Source organism: Symphalangus syndactylus, chromosome 17 (assembly GCF_028878055.3).
Source record: "Symphalangus syndactylus isolate Jambi chromosome 17, NHGRI_mSymSyn1-v2.1_pri, whole genome shotgun sequence".
In the NCBI taxonomy this organism is placed as follows: domain Eukaryota; kingdom Metazoa; phylum Chordata; class Mammalia; order Primates; family Hylobatidae; genus Symphalangus; species Symphalangus syndactylus.
Genome location: NC_072439.2, coordinates 30,374,007 through 30,379,792, shown reverse-complemented (window position 1 = coordinate 30,379,792; position 5,786 = coordinate 30,374,007). Strand labels below are relative to the sequence as shown.

The 5,786-nt window shown below is 34.7% G+C and overlaps 1 non-coding gene across 1 annotated transcript; it reads right to left on the bottom strand.

The window, feature by feature from the left end:
* Positions 1 to 213: 213 nt before the first annotated feature.
* LOC129467105 (U6 spliceosomal RNA) lies at positions 214 to 317 on the bottom strand. The gene has a single exon (XR_008652254.1). It is a non-coding gene; the product is annotated as a U6 spliceosomal RNA (small nuclear RNA).
* Between the last annotated feature and the right edge of the window lie 5,469 nt (positions 318 to 5,786).

Sequence of the window (5,786 nt, the reverse complement as noted above, 5' to 3'; positions counted from 1 at the left end):
ATGATTGGATGGGGGGCGGGCCTGAAGGGAGGAGTAGGAGGTGCCTTCTTTTATTGGGTCTCATTTGGCGGGCCGACTTAGTGCTGGGTAAAGAAGAACTCGGAACAAGCGCCTTCTTTCGGCGCCTTGCGTCACCTAACAGTCTCTTTATGAGGTAACTTTTTAAAATTAATTTTTAATAGACTACTAACTATAAGCAAATAATTTAGAGTCTACATAGCAAAGTATTTTTTTCTTTTTCGTGTCATCCTTGCACAGAGGCCATGCTAATCGTCTCTGTATCATTACACTTTTAGTATATTACTGCTGAAGCAAGCCTGCAAAGTCATTTTTTAATGATAGCTTTGACATCTACAATACTCAGAATAAAAATAACATTTTATTCCTAGTTTCTAGCAGGGTCTCTGGCAACTAGTAGGAAACCATTAAGTGCTTTCCTAATAAAATAATAAAAACAGTTAACAATCACCATATTTATTTCATCTAGATAATTATGCTTGTAGTTACAATGCAAATATTCTAAGAAAATTATTTATATTGTTTAAAAACAGCAGGTTGCATCATAATATACACTTGAAGCGGCCTATGAAAATCCACTCTCTATCGCGCTGCTCTCCACCACCTGACCTCTTCCCAAAATGTCTGGACTTTGTTCAGGTTTCTCTCCTTTGCACTCAAAGAATTCGACCCATCCCTGGTAGCAGGAAGTGAATCCTGATTTGTCTAAGCTAGTAGATGGAGGTTCCATTCTACCAACCAATAAACTTAAAGTATGGGAATAGTTTGTAGTTCTGGCCAATTGTATGAGAAGAAAAATATATTGGGGGAACATTTGGAAAATTTTCTTCACTTTTTAAAATCAGAATATAAAAAGTTAATCTCCTTTGCTGGTGGTTATCGTTGCCATGTCTGGGTGTGATGTCTGGAACTCTGGGTAAGTCAAAGAGCAAAGTCAGTAAGTGTGGGGGTCGGCGGTAGAGCAGAGATACCGGAATAAACTAAGTTGTTCATTGTCTTTTCGCGTCACTGGAATAACCAATCCTGAAGTTGTCCTTTCCTGTTATTTTCTGAGTTTCTTAATTAGTGAATTAGTAAATTTTCAAATAAAACCCAACTAAGGCTATTGAAACCATGATTTTCTGTCACTTGTAGTCGGAGCATCCTAACTGCCATACTCATCTGGCTCCCAACACTTTTACATGGAATTTGAAATCACCAAATGTACTTTTTGTATTTAAACTTGTTATGTATGATACTTTTATTTTCCTCTTATTTCACTAAGATTACAGATGCTAGACAACCCTTCTCTCAGATTCATTGGCATTTTGTTAAATTGAATTTCTTTTGCCTATCTCAAGAAATGTTAATCTGAATAGAAATGCTCTATTTTTAAACAGAAACACTTGTTAAAGTTACACTTCTAGAATACATAAATGTGTGGAAACTTTAGAAGCAATGAACACTTTTCCCTGATAAATATCCCACAATTTTTGATTCATGGCGATTTTGTTTTCTTCCACATATATTAAAAACACAGAACATTTTAGTTTCATACTTTGGCAAATCTCAAGTAAACACTCCAGGACTGGCGAACTGATTGCAATCGAGATATTCTTTACAAATATCTTTAATTACACATTTCAAAACTAAGTCCTCCTGGGCTTGAAATTTCTCTCAAGAGAATGTATCATGTGGAGTTTAGTAGAAGGGGCAAGCCCTTGCATTGCTCCTTATTCCTCATCGTGGTATTTGTATGTCTCAGTATTTTGGATTTGAACATCCTGCTGGAATCTGTCTTTACTTTTCTGTTTGTGAAACATACTAAATAAGGTAGAGGCTATTTCTCTGTAGGAAAAAATAAGCCAAAGGCCATGAATTCTGTCTTTATCTTGTAACATATCCTTCCCATTAAGAGAAATCCATTATATCAAATGTTAAGTACACTGACACCTGAAATAAACATTTTTATTGGTTTAGTTTAGGGATTTGAGAAAAGAAAAAAAAACTCATCCACCAGAAAATTCTAAACTGGTAGCATTTTTATTCAATTGTGACATGATTAATTTTTTATCCATGCTAAACTTCTTCTTCCACCAATTTCTATTTGCAAATTCAAATGAGTGTCAATAGACTGAAGCTTATTTGTATGACTTCCTTTTAATTACCAATTTCACACATAGATAGACAATTGATGAAAAGTAGAGACAATGTCTTTAAATAAAGACAGATGAAAACTTTGTACTTAAGTAACTATGGGAATTACTAATTGAGTCAGCAAATAAAAATTTGAGTCACCATTAGGATCTGATGCAATTTTTTTCTGTGCAGTTATTGATATGTGTGTACTTACTTATTGCTAAACATAGTTTCTTTAGAAGTTGGTCAACTACTTTAAAAAGAAAACTTGCATATTCTCAGGGAGTCTATGCTATAAAATCCAATTATAATTTTTCTCCCAATAAAATTTTAGATTTCCAAAAAAATACATTCATAAGAATTCTTTTAACCATATTTTTTGAAGCCTAAACTTCTGGAGTTTACAAATAGATTTTTGTTTCACCAAATGTCTTCCAAAAGCAATAATAGTATACAAAATGTAATTGCATACTCATGGCAAATGGTCTGTGTTCAAAGTAATTTTGAAAACAAAGTCTAAACAAAGTTATACTACAGAACTTCTACTGTGGGACTCCTCCGAGCTTTTAAATTGATAACGTTTATTGTACATATCAAAAAGGGGATAACAGAGATAGTATTTTTCATACTTATTTCACCTTGAAATCCTACTGGCCACATGCAGGCACGTGTGTATGTGGCGGGGGATGTGTGTTGTTAGGCATCCATCGCTGTGTTTCAAGATATCCTGTAAGACACAACTTAGGAAAATAAGAAAAAGTATCGAGATACTCAGTTTATTCTCACAACTTTGGGGAAACCTGAGTTGATTAAATAATGATGAAATATGTAAAGTTTACTTAATGGGGTACATTTGTACATGGGTGTTTTATTGATTTAAATATTGCTATAAACTATGACTGTAAAATTTTTTATCAATGTTTAGTAATTTTTTCTCATTAAACTTATACAAGGCCTTAGTCTCATAAATTTAGAAAGCATTTGAGCCATGTTTTTATATTAGTACATTTTTCCAGTGTTTGAAGGAAATCTCTTCTCTTTAGTATACTAGGATGTTTATTAAGTGATGGCTTCATGTAATACAAAGATTAATATAATTTGTAAAATGAAATATCTTTTCATTTACTCTCATATTTCTGGCACTTGTAATTAAAGAAAATGTATAGTCCTTCCTTCCCCACAATACATCATTTGCTTGTCAAGAGGTATTTTTCACTATAAACAAATATTACTATAAACAAAATACCTTGAATTTATATTTAAGAAAATCTCTTTTAGACCTCTTATTTATGAACTAGCCATCTACTTCTATCTAGCCATCTATCATCATATCTTTGGTGAAGGAACATCTCTCAATTTTCTGCAAAGGACTAAACCTACTGGAATCATGTTCCTTCTCTCCAGATAACTTTAGCATTCTCCCTGGGATTGCAGAATTAGCTGGTCTGCCTTTGGTCTCTTTGCCTGGGTGAACACATTTCATTAGTTTGTTAGAAAATGTTTCAATAAACTTAACTCTCCTTTTCCTTTTTTTTTTTTTGAGACAGAGTCTTGCTCTGTTGCCCAGGCTGGAGTGCGGTGGCGTGATCTCGGCTCACTGAAAATTCTGCCCCCCAGGTTTAAGCAATTCTCTGCCTCAGCCTCCGGAGTAGCTGGGATTATAGGCGTGTGCCACCACGCCCGGCTAATTTTTTGTATTTTTAGTAGAGGTGAGGTTTCACCATCTTGGCCAGGCTGGTGTTGAACTCCTGACCTCATGATCCACCTGCCTCGGCCTCCTGAAGCACTGGGATTACAGGCGTGAGCCACTGTGCCTGGCCTCCTTTTCCTTTTTAACTTCACTGATTTGCTTAATACATTATTGAGACATGATCAACTATAGCAGCACTAGGAAAGAGTTAAGAATCACCAGGAGGCCTGGATTGAAAACTCTTCACTATTATAAGCTCTGTGACTTTGATTGTACACCAAATAATAACTCCTGGTTTGGTTTTCTCTTTTTAAAAATTGGAATCATATTTATGCAGTGGGGCTATTTGGAGCTTGACAGTGTGTAGATGCCTGAATAAGAATGATGGGGTATTTCCAGAAAGTGACTGGCTCAGGGTTAACCAAGTTGAACTCTTCTCCGGGAGGTTTATGCAGGGGAAGCAGTGGTGAGAGCACCACCTTCTGGGGTAGAGTCATGAAATAGACCTATGTCTAAAAGGAGAGTTTTTATTGTAAAAAAAAAAAAATAGGTTGTGTTATAGACAATTCCAGTCTACAGTATAATAGAATGAGATAGGCACTTGCTCTTTCTTATTCTTTCTTGGTCTCACTGCTTTCTCTCCTGTTTCTTCTTGTCAAGCCTCCGTATGTCTGACTCTAACCTCCTTATCCCTCTCCCTTTACCATAGTACTTTCTCATTATGTTACTATGACTTTGCCAGTGTATTAAGATATTATTTATTAAAATATTGTGTATTCCATGTTCTCCATCCTAGGTGAGCTCATATAGCAGCCTCCAAAGGTAAATACTAGGAAGACTGAACCATAGTGGTAAAGACAAGAAGATAGTTACCAAAGAGTGACCAAAATTATGTTCTGTGGATGTCCTTGTGACATCCATAGAGTCAGGATGGAACAGGCTTGTCCAAGGTATAGAGTTAAAGGGGGCACAAAGAAAAAGCAGAATGTGCTGTCCTAACGTGTTAAGATAAAGTTTATAAGTCAGAGAGTCCAATACATACTCACTGAAATGCATTTAACAAATGCTCGTTGTGTACCTACTGTATGCTGCGCATTGCTCTAGGTGTTAATTTCACAGTGAGATACTGCCTCTTGTTTCTTGGAATGTGTTCTTTAATGAGGGATAAAGACAATAATCATACAAACAAATGTAACAAATGTAAAAATGTAATTTGTAACTGAGATGAACAAAGAGATATAAGTGATATAATGAGATCCCATAATACAAAAACTGACCTAGTCAAAGAGAAAAGACAGTTTTGTTTAAACTGAAATCTGTAGGGTAAGCAAGAATGAACTAGATAAAGAGGAGAGGTGAACATTACAGGCAGATTAACAGCAGATGCAAAGGCTCTCAGTTTCTCACATTTGAATTTGAAGAGCCACTAAAATGCCTAAGGCAAGATGTCAAGTCGAATTTATTATGTAGAGAGAAATAAAATAAAAATTTATAATATGTAAAATATGTGTTAAAATATATGTTTTACATGTTGCCTATCCTAGGTGAGCTCACATGACAGGCTCCAGAGGTAAATGCTAGTAAGACTGAACCATAGTGGTAAAGGCAAGAAAGCAGTTACCGAAGAGTAACCAAAATTATGTTGTGTCAGTATGCTTGTCACATGCTTGTGTCTGTGTGTGTGTGTTTATATATATATATATATATATGGATATATATATGGATAAATATGGATATATATATGGATATATATACCCGTATATATATGTATATATATGGATATATATATGGGTATATATATTTGGAGATATATATATATATATATGGATATATATATGTATATATGGACTTTCAAGAAAAAAAAGTATCAGATTGAAACTTCCTCATTTTCTTTACTTAAAACATTCCAACCTACCCACATCTTCACATGTCCTTTTTAATTTTATACTATCCATTAGAG